General features: G+C 37.6%; 1 protein-coding gene across 1 annotated transcript in view; it reads right to left on the bottom strand.

Annotated features, from left to right (window-relative positions):
* Positions 1 to 12,060, bottom strand: part of lhfpl3 (LHFPL tetraspan subfamily member 3) — a 34,224-nt gene that overhangs the window by 3,194 nt on the left and 18,970 nt on the right. The gene's annotated exons all lie outside the window — the stretch shown is intronic.

Below are 12,060 nucleotides of genomic sequence, written 5' to 3'. Positions count from 1 at the left end.
ATAAATGTTGTAAATGAAACGCACTGGACGGAAGCAAAGCAATCAGGGCAGGACGGCATGTAGTCGAGCCGCGTTGGGGTGATCAGAAATAAACTCGACTAACTGCCAATCAAAGTGCATCTTCATCTTCATCTCTACAAGAATCCTACCGGTTCAATAAGCAGCTGTTTTTGTCCATTTTGATCCATGTTTCTTTACCAAAATAAGTCCTAAATGCTTCTGATTTCACATTTGTGTTGCTTAAATCTTAGTTATACAACAAACGGCAAATTAAATGGGCATTTCAGCCTCATTCACTTCCCCGTCAACACAAAAAACCCTGCTGCGTTCTGTACAACTTTCACAATGAGAACACAAAGAAATAGTAGGACGCTTTCTTCCGTACCCTCATACACAAGGACAGATCTATACACAGTACATCCCCCCCTGAAGTGCCTCAGAACGTTCACAATGACACAGCAGGAAACAATGAATAGAGACAAACAACAATTTGGGGAGAAGTTACCACAACAGAGACGCTTGAAAATGAGCGGGAGAGAAAGGAGAAGTCAATAGTCCTTAACGTGAGCCAAAGAGGGCAGCGGTGTTGGACGGAGAGGCTTATCACAGAGAAAAGGCTGACGGAGCAGAGGGGCAAAGCCAGTGAAGCGGCATAGAGAGCCACAATAAGAACCCGCCGCCGTAAAGATCCCGATAAATCAAGGAGAAGGCAGCGAGGCGGGCCCAAATGCAAACAGCCAAGATCAAACTATATGTGTACAATTTACAACTGAAGATCTCCCCCAAGGCAACGTTCATTCATGCCCTATAAACAAGAGGGAAGTACCTAAAATCTGTACTAAAGCAGCAATACTGTTGAAGTGAATGTGGACGTGAGGTAGCTTTAGAGATATGTCGGTGTAATCCCTCATTCGTCCAGGCGTGTTCCATAGTAGAAAAAGCTTCAGTTGTAGTCATCTGGACTCAGCAAACTGAGTCCAGATGACTACAACTGAAGCTTTTTCTACTATGTAGCTTTAGAGAAACTACTAGTATTGTGCTTTGGAAATGACCATTATCTATTATCTTTTGTATTTGTTTAATTGAAATGAGTAAGTATCAAGCTTCGTCCTTTCTACTGAAATCAAGTGTGAAATGTTTGTAACTAAAGAATATAAAGTCTAAAGAATTCCGCAGACACTCAATGCCCAAATTCATTTTAAATGGGGAAAATTGACAATTCTGTTACACAATTCTGTTCTGTACAAGTTGTTCAAATGTCAAAAGTAATAGCACACGTACTACTGTGAAAGCGATCGTAATGAGGTATAACATGTTGAAGCGTTAAGGAGTTGAAACTGGCTAAATGGAAAATCATGGAAAATATAATTATCAAAAATACGTGAAATACAAGAACATATAGTGCCTGCGTGACATCACGCAGACACTCAAATATAATACAAATATATATATTTTGACAATGAAAAAGATTTATATATGTATATATGTATACCGTATTTTCCGGACTATAAATCGCACCTTTTGTCATAGTTTTGGCCGGCATGCTTATACTTATATACTTATACTCCGTTTTTTTTGTTCCCTATTATGCATTTTTTGGCTGGTGCGACTTATACTCCGGTGCGCCTTATAGTCCAGAAAATACGGTATGTATATGTATACATTTCTATGTTTGTACCAGGGTTGTTCTATGCTGTTCACAATGCTCCTGTATTTATAACGACACGAGTCTCAACGGCACATTTCCCACTGAGCTGAAGTTGAAGAGATGGAGGTGGTGATCAAAGAGGCTGAGTTTGTTTCTCCATTCTCATGTGAATACATCAAAATACTTCTTGGTTTTGCGAGATATTTGCAGGAAGCTGTTTTGAGTCTGACACAAAAAAGCAGTGTCTATAAGTAAAAGTGTTGCCTTTGATAGGAAACGTTAATCTCCCCTCTTTACACAAGATGCACCCATCATTAATTTAGCTTCAGACCGAGCATAAAACTGAAAAAGCCCCCGCGGTCTCCAAAACACGCACAAAAACAAAAATCAAATCTTTCAGCCAACAACATGCAATTTCTTTAGTTCAGCTGCTGTTTGCAAAGCCGGAAAATCTCAAAGACCCACCGCGGGAGGTCGAGGACAATGACTCGTCTAGAGTTTTTGTGTTTGGTGATGAAGAAATATGCAAAACGCGCTGTAAGTTCACACGATAACACAGCTGTAACACGAGGTTAGACTGTTCGCCGTACATTTCCTCTCATCCATTCAGCGCCGCATTCAACAGCCTCATTAATTATACAACATAAGATTATACGCAGCACTCTAAATCACAGCGTTTAAAGTTCAGTACATGGAGGAATAACCACACTACAAACACAACATATTAACAAAGCTGTGAAGAGGGTTTGTTTTCATATGTTTGTAATGTGAAACCTGTTTGTTGTTTTTTTATATAAAGGCCAGTCATAATTACTATCAAGACTTATCGTTCAGTTAATAATATACAGAACAATATTTTTTCTGGCACAATATTTATCATGTTTTTGCGCTAGTGGGTAAACTTTTATTATGATTATTTCTGTGTATTTATGTTACGATTTGAACTGTGTTGAGTTGAATAAGTGTTACTTCTATGACCTACAATTAGATATACTGTACAAACTATTTACATGTTTTATTAATTTGTTTTGGCTGCTCAAGTTTAATTGATATTGTAGATGTAAAAAAAAAAGAGTTCTGTAGCAATATATTGCACTTCAAAATGTGTCATCACAGGCTTAAATATACTTTATTTGAATTTGTATAATATAATATAATTTAAATTTGTAAAATATACAATACACAAATCTATAAAATAGAGACACAAACACAAAAAGATAAAGATAGAGTGTTTAGCGTTTTTCTTTGAGTGTTTATCAGGATGTTGTAACAAACAGACGCATATGAGGAGTTCATTTGCAAAAACGGATAAGTGCCATTTAAAAAAAAGGCTTGCAAATGATGTGTTTTTAAAAGCCAAATCTATGTCGGTACAATACAATTATTATTCCATCGCTTCTTGAGAACCGTTAATAATTCATGAAAAAGTTTAAAAATGGCTATATCCGTTTTTGGTAAATGAACTCCATCCTCCCAGCTTCTATCGCCCCAGACACAACCCAGATAAATGAACTATAATGTGTATAAAATGCTTCTCCATCCTCTCCTCCTCTTGGTCCACACCTCTGCCATGCTCTGTGTGTGTGACTGGTTTAATTAATCACAGAAAAGTGTGAACTCTTTTTATAAAGCTGTGAACTAAGATGAATTAACTGAAGTGTAATCCTGATCCAAACTCTAAGATTGTGATTCCCCCCACCCCCTTTTTGAAAAGCCAAATTAAAGTAGAAAAAAAATAAGTAAATTAATAGATCCATCCACCCATCCATCCATTTTCTACCGCTTGTTCCCTTTCGGGGTCGTGGGTGACTGGAACCTATCCCAGTGACTTTGGGCGGGGTGGACCCTGGACAGTGGCCAACTCGTCGCAGCAAAGATTAATTAATAAATCAATATGAGGAAATAAACTGCAATGCTTTTTTGTCAATGTCTAGTAAATAGTACTTCAGTGGAGATGGAGTTACCGAGCTCATTCAGGGACCTTTCTCAGGGACAAGGGGGAGGGACAGGTCAATAACAGAGGCTCGCTCTCTGTCGCCTCCCGCAGGACTCTACTCGGCTACATTAGTCTGACTGCTGACACTGACAGACACAGGGCTGGGTGGATGCTTTAGTACTAGTTAATATTCTCATCCATCATTCATGTCCATTATTTTCCACCTAGAGATCGCAATGGACGACCGCAAGTAAAAAGTATAGCAGTAAAATGTTCTTACCGTTGAATAATTGTGTATGTATGTATGTAAAGAGTTGGTAATTCTTTTAGTTGTTGATCCATTCGCTGCGGTCTTATTTACAGGGACACCGGAGTCTGAAATGTGTCCGAAATGCAGGTAAATGGATAATAATATGTCATACTTGCACAATATCTTACAGATCCGTACAGTCCCTATACAAATAAATACATGAATAAATAAATAGTGAAGCAAAATTTCTATTAGTCGTCATGATTATAAGGATTCAAACAGACACGAAGGCAGGGAGTGAGTTAGCAGGGTTATTTTACTCTTTTAAAATGCAGATTACGTGCAGCCGGCCACAGTGTCGTGAGGTCTAATCCCGACTCCGACCATTTACCGCACGTCTTCCCCATTTCACACTGTCCTCTCCTGTCTAATTCAATCAACAATGAATTTACAAGTGCTAGTACGTCTGTGTGTGTTATTTTTGCACATACGCTCGTGCGGTTGTAGTTTTGTGAGCTTTTGTGTCAATTCATCTACACCTGCGCTAATCCACACCCTCCCATTTCAGTCGACTAAATTATGCACAGGACATCCCAGGAGAGCTAAGAATTACAGCCCTGCACTAAAATGCTCAAACTGTCTCTAGCTGTCCACACAGTCACCCTCTTTTCAACACGTGGCAGAGTTCAGGTGCAGCACAGTGGCTCGTGCGGTGCACATAGTGGTGACAGCGATTTACCGTCGGTGAAATGAGAGTTAATTGGGGCAGAAACGAGCATATGCAGAAGGCTAGAAGAGCGACTCCCACAGTGCCAAGTATGTGAGCTGAAACCTACTCGTCTTGCGGTACAGTCATACTACAGCCCCTTCATTAACGCCTCTCTCTGACAGCAGTACGCATCAGAAACTGTGAGCAGACGGAAGACGGAAAGACAGAGCAGCACTTCAGTGTCCTTCATTACAGGAAAGTGACAACATATGATATATTTAAGGGGAGATTCTGTATTGATATCACAGATTGCAATATATCATATAATTTGGCAGCACTAGCATTTTGTTGCTTTTAGAGAAGGACAACTTTTATCTTATACAGTTGACATCATTGATATAATTAAAATAACTATATTTAAAGAAACCATTGTGCTTGTAGTGGTGGTTTAAGCGTTGCATGTGATATGTGGTACTCTGTGATACACAACTCTACAATTATAACTGTAATTAGTGAGTAATCTGGTGCGTTTACACCTCATCAAAATTGGGACAAAAGTGGGTTCAAACTAGGGCTGAACAATTAATCAAAAGATTGAGGTTCAGTCATGTCTAATTATCAATTATATGGAATCGCGAGATCTACATACAATCCTCTGTCACTAAAAGCATGTGGTTTGGAGAGGAGGTCAGACTTTGGAGAAAGAAATGTGATTCTTTTTTTGTGTTAAATGGCACAGATTAATTGTGTGAATAGTTTTTGGTCATGAAACATTACTAAAAGGTTTCAAATGTATTGTAGAAAAAGGTAGTCTTCTGCATACTGTTTTAAAGTGCAGTCCTACCTTTTCTACAACTACTATAAGCCATTTTATTCAGTTTATATATCTATTCAGTATTTCCCGGCCCTAGTTCAAACCAGGAACAAATCAAGACGACGTGAACAGGCAGCTATTGGTCATAAGAAATAAAGAGGAATGATCTTTGTTAGTTATCTAATGGGAAACACTCATTCATTTAGTCCAGGAATTATGGTTCATGTCACAAATCTACTGACACATAATAATGGAACTAAAATGTTCTGTTTTAGTTATAATAGAAAACAAAGACAAACCATTTTGTGCATACTATTTGCATAATTATATTTTATAGACTTGAATACTTTCTATTTGAATGCATTCTGTGTGCGTTTGCCTGGGAGCTGACCACTTATTATGGTGCTGAAATCTCCACTATCGCAGCCGACTACATATTTGTCACACCAATCCCTCGAGAGGTGAAAAGCACAGAGGTCACTCACTGCGGTCACTCTGTATTCATGTCCTATCTGCAACACAACATCATTTGCATACTCCTATATTCCCTTGTTTCTCCTGCAATAACTAGCCCTCGTTGTTGTGAATAATAACGGCAAAACAAGACGAGACACACGGGGCGGAAAGTGAGATGAGGGTGAGAAGCAAACTATGTGATGTCTCGCTCTGTAGTTGAAAATATCATCGGCAAAAACAGTGCGAGCTTGTCTGGACATTACACTAAGCGGTTCTCAATCTGTGGGCCTCTGCTGGTGGTACATGCGGTTTATCAGCAGTTCAATGAGACGTTGAGACTATAATAACAGAATAAAGACCACCAGTTATTTGTGTTTTTTTCTCTTGACTAGTCCTGGTTTGTATCTTGGTTAAACTTGTATTGTCTATCTGTTTTAAATTATATTCTAAATATTTTAAAATGTGGTGTTTGATTTAAAAGGCTGTGATGCTACTTCAACAAGTAATTGAGCAACTGAATCTTCTTCTACAATGAGCAAAGTGTTGTTGACTGAGGTGACCAGAAGAAGATGAATACATCATGAAGTGTTTGGTACAACAAAATGCAACGCTCACATCAACAGACAGTAAAACCTCCTTAACTAACTGTCCTTTACGTTTACTTTTCCCTGCTGCGTCATAGATGTTGTACTTTGGGGAGAAGAGAGTGCCATAAAATTGATTGAAGATCAAATTTACAATCTAATCAACTCAAGGTGCCAAGTGTGTGTCTCATCTGCTCTGCACTCCAGGCCAAACACAACTTGAAGACTTACGGTTATTAGAGCAGGAAATGCAGCTGACCTTGCTTGAAGGTCGTCCACACCTTTATTTAAACTTAATACAGTGCTCACAGCTCAGCAGTGGCTCAACCGGCTCTGCTTTGAAGACGCTGCTAAATGGACTGTGCGTGCACTTTAGCGCAAGCTCGGAGTGGTGACTGAGTGCGTGCTTCACTGTGGTAAATCTGCAAAACAGGCAATTCAGGTGTGTTCATCTTCACGTAATGAGATACATGATGGATGAAACTGTGGAGGGCAATCAAAATCCTGGCTGAGACTGAAATTGCACGAAGAATCTAATTGAAAAACAGCATCCACGCCACATTAGTAACGACGTATAAATTACAAAACGCAGATTTTCATTCATCTCCAGTTCATGTCAGAGATACAGACCAAATTATTACTTTAGTAACTGGGTCATAGCACTATTGAAAGAAAATTTAACTGATGGGGAAATATCCTGATATAACACAGACAATGACGAGCCACTCTGTTCACTCTTGTTAATTGTATTTTTATTTAGTTATTTATTTATGTTATGTGTGTGTGCATGTGGGTTGTTTCTTTCATTCATGTATTGTTTTTGTTTTTGTTTTGTTTTTTCTTGTTTTTGTTGTTATTGTTGCTGTTCCTGTTTATTGTCTTTGTTGTACAGTATATGTAAAATAAAATAAAAAAATTATAAAGCAAAAAAAAACTTTAGTAACTGGGTCACTGAAAAATATTCATACCGGCAGAGATTTACAGAGACGTTAAACCGACTGATACTCCACACGCTGCATGGACCAGTTGTACCTGTTGGCTACACATTTTGACCCGAAGTTGATGGTGGCTTTGGCAGTGATTTACAGCTTGTGTCTTTTTGTAATGAACTACTTCCCCTCATTGTAAATCTACCCGGGACTGGTCTCACAACTCAGCCTTGACACGCTGGGAAACACGCCGATTAAACAGTCGCTTCTGCAGTAACAGAATCGGTGGCTGAACGTGGCTCTGACAGACGCAGAGGTCGCAGTGGTTCACTACAAACCCCCACATGCTGCTGCATAGGTAAACCGTCCGGGCGTGTTTTATGTGGATCAAAAGCCGTTTTCTAATCTCACGCCGCACCCGCCCTCTCCGCAGCCTCAGATCTGGTGACGGCGCTCTTGAAGCCGCAGACAACTTTTGCACTTCCTCTGAATCTTTAACGCTTGTCCTTATTTTCTCTCCAAAAACCGGCACTTGCCTTTGAAGTCGGGCCGCTGGGATTTCTTCACTCCATCAGTAACTTCTAATGTGTCTCAGATCTGATGGCCCGCGCGCATATCACGCACACTTCACTCTCCTCTTTTGGCTCTTCCCTCCTCCGCCCTTTTCTCCCTTTTCTCCCTTTTCTCCCTTTTCTCCCTTTTCTCCCTTTTCTCCCTTTTCTCCCTGTGCTAATGAAGGATGATGTTAGCAGCGTCTCACTCGCAACAAGGGCCCCTGAACATCCACACAAAAAATTTGCTGTAATCAAGAAACAGCTGCGTTGACTTTATTAGACGGGACAGTTTATTAGATGGGGGCGAAGAGCGGGGCGGACATTCAGCAAATTGTCAGAAATGGGACTCAATCACACATTTAAGCCTGGCAGAGTATGGATAGCATAAAGAAGAAGATGAAGAAAAGAATGAAGTCTAAAGTCTAAGACGTACACCTACAGCAGGTGGCGGTAATGTAACACTCGGACAGCAACCACACCAAAGAAGAAGAAGAGTAGTGTTTATAACTGCTATAAATGCTAGGAACATATGAAAAGAAAAAAAACAACCTTTTTTAATTGGTTTATCACAACCATTGATTTGATTATTTTTATGTTTTATTAAAAGGCAATAAATGTGTCTTTCAATCTTAATTTATTTCTCCAAAGTCTGAACTCTGCTCTGCAAATTGATTGGCTTGGGTTGGCTGTTGTACTGGTACTCTCAATAATTAAAAAAACAAAGCTTATCATTAAAAATAAGGGTTTGGTTAATTGCACGCCCTACAGCAACCAATACAAAGTTTCAAGTCAATGAAGTCAAAAGTTCTTACATGTCCAGTAGGGACGTTACAATATTTTTGTGTTAGGATTATTGAAACTGTTGAGATTGTGACCAAAGAACAGTAAAATTGTTTATGTTCTTTCATTCCCATTGCTAATTTTGTGACCAGCTTTACAAAATTGAATGTGAAAAAAAAAACAGCCAGATATTAAAGTAGTTTACAATTAGGTGTATTTTTGGGATTATAGATCTAATTAAAATACTTAATTTTGCTTCTAAAATTGTCATGATTATTATTTTAATAATCTTGACATCCGTAATGTATAGATACAATGCTAGATTTGACCACACAATAAACATATGTTGTGCATTTTGGGCATTGAGGGGTGAGTTTCAGAATAACTCTCACAAAACCAAGGCTCTGTCGTTATTGAGACGGGCCCAGACCTCACTGGGACCTGCTCCGTCTGCCTGGAACCCCGCTGATCCTCTCACACCGGTAGGAGGAGGAGACAAGATGCTGCCCGCGGCAACCAGCAGCGTAACCACGGCAACCGACAAGCCTCCAAACTGGTAAAAGGTGAGCAACTGTGAAAACATCCTCCCCGTGTCTGTATCAGGATGGTCAGAGATGCAGGACGAGTACGTAAAAGTAACTGTATGTTGAATTACACCAAATTTCTGAAAATATCTTGCAATTCAATAATTTCTAATTAAGAAAGTCAAGTCTTGGTTTTGGTGTATTCATAGATCTTGTTTGTTTTCAAGTTTTAATGGTGGAATTAAGACATTTTTCCCCCCTTTGGTTTATAATAGCAACGGCGATTTAGATTTGACCTTATTTCCAGAGAAAAAGGTGTTTTGTTTTAGCTGTATAATTATAGAAAGAAGGTGTTTTTTGCACTACTTCCTCTGAAAAACATCACTTTGGTAATATTGTGTTGGCAGGCTCTAAATACCAGCCTCAGATCAGATGGGGTCTGGTACTCCTGAGCTGGTCCACAGAGGATCCTGTTCTCCCTTTGCTCGCGCCCTTCTCCAAATTAGACATATCCAAACAGACCCATGCGGAGCGGCTCCTTGGGCTCGTCTTCTCCTGGTTCATCTGTATTCTTCTTCTGCTTTTCTTTGATACAATCCCCCAGCCAATACGTTTCCTGTGTTACATTTTTTTTAATCATGTTTTGCACACAATGAGCTGCCTCTCCTGTAGATGATCTGTATTGAGTATATATATAATATATATATTATATATATATATATATATATATATATATATATATATATATATATATATATATATATATATATATTAATATATATATATATATATATATATAATATATATAATATATATATATTATATATATATTATATATATATATATATATATTTAGATACTGATGAATATTAAAACTATGATTGACTCTAATTTGTGCAGGTTTCAATACTAAAAAAACAACTTGAAATTTAAAACTTTATCCTTTTATGTTCTAACGGTTTTAGAAGGATCTTAATTTAGTATAAGACCACCTGATTATTTTATACTATCAATGTGTGTAGTAAATTATATATGAAAAGAGTAATTCTCACTGTTTTCAAATCGCTGTATCAAGCTTGTTCCTTAGAACAAGCTTGAATCAAAATAGAGTTTGAACTGTTATTGTAACAACCCTGCTTCAGACAAGACGCTTATTCTATCACATCTTTGCCAGTTTGAAATGTTACTCGTTTAAATTTTCAACACCAAAATATAGTGGAAAGGACTGTCAATAATTCACAGTGCATCACAATGAACATGGCTGTGCTCTTCTTTTTCTTGTTATATATCTATCCAGCGTTATATTTATTGTAGGGCTGTCAAAATGTAATCATGATCAATCATTGAAAATGTACGTGTTAAATCACACGCGCAGTGCTGACATGGTTAAATTTACACACACAATCATCTTGTTTTCTTTTTAAAAAATTACCCAACCTGTCTGCTCCCAGAGAGACTTTGATAAAGGTATTTAACATGTTTTATCTTTTCATTCTATCAGTAGAACTTCACTTATCAATTTCTAAAACTGAACCTTCTTGTTTGTTTCATGTTTTGTTAAATTGCTGCAACACAACTTTATTATTCATATTCAATACCCACAAACAACTCACAATGGTACTTCTCCAACAGAAATCTTTTGTTTCACTGAAGTCAATGAAAAATTAAACAATATTGCTCTGTCACATAAAAACACGACAAAAGCAGGACTAAGCAAAGACCAAGCCAGTGTCAATCAATAATCAGACTTGAACTGGAGCAGGCCTCGGTGAAATCTAAGAGAAGAGGTGAAATTTGGATTGTTTCTCATCGGGCCAATGGTTCCAAATACAAAGCGAACAAGAAGGGAGACCAAGTACAGCCCTCCCATATCCCTCTTTCCAGAGTGACGGTTAAATTGAGAGTATCCAAAAAATATTGTCTTTCTTCTTCTTTGTTTCCTGATATTTTGGGGAAAACTTTTTTGTAGAAGTATTCAAACGATGATTGTATTTGGTCTTAAAATTAAAAATGTTTGCCTTATTATTTGATAATTTTATGGAGGTGAATCCTGAAATACAAATTTTGTAACAGTGTTTTATTTTGTATTGACTTTATATAGAAACAAAAAGTGTCCCAAAGTCAATATTTCCAATGATTATCAACATCAATATTAAAAAAAAAGAAAGTATTACCGCTACTATGAAATGATTCAGAATCAGAAAGGGGTTTATTGCCATTGTCAGTGGAATTCACAAACTAGGAACTTGCTTTGGTTAAGGTGCAACAATTAATAATATTCATTACTCTTCAACAATAATAATTAATTTATATTCAACAATGAATAATAATAGTAGCAATATATATAAAACAAAATTACATTTAGACTTTATTTGACAGACTTTGGACTTAATGGAACCATTATTCTCGACAAGATGTGCTGTAACTTTATCTTTATTTTGTTATTTACGTACTCTCCACATGTTTATTTGTTTTTAAATGAAATGAAAAATAAATGAATACTAATTTTCATATCTAATTTCATTTAGCTGATAATGTGTTTCATATGATTAGCTGCATCTTAAAATGTGGGACACAATTGCTTTCACATTTCAAATTGTTACATTATTTCTATATTGCCTCTTTATGTGCTGTTGTGGGAACAAACAGCGCTCAGACAGAGTGGAGCCTCTATATGGCACATGTAGTATATTGCAGGATCTTTGCTAATTGTCTAACAGGATTACCTGAAAAGCTTTGGGATAAGCACAAATAACTGCATATGAAGCATTGCTCTTAAGCGGGTTATGGAAACCCCTTTCAGGTTGTCAGCATGTTCTTAAAGGCAGTGCACATCTTCTTGATATCGCCTTTATTTCTGCTTCTTTCCTTAAACC

Source organism: Eucyclogobius newberryi, unplaced genomic scaffold, assembly GCF_026437365.1.
Source record: "Eucyclogobius newberryi isolate DKJ021-1_F unplaced genomic scaffold, fEucNew1.0.hap1 SCAF_2, whole genome shotgun sequence".
Taxonomy (NCBI): domain Eukaryota; kingdom Metazoa; phylum Chordata; class Actinopteri; order Gobiiformes; family Gobiidae; genus Eucyclogobius; species Eucyclogobius newberryi.
This window is presented reverse-complemented; position numbering and strand designations above follow the sequence as displayed.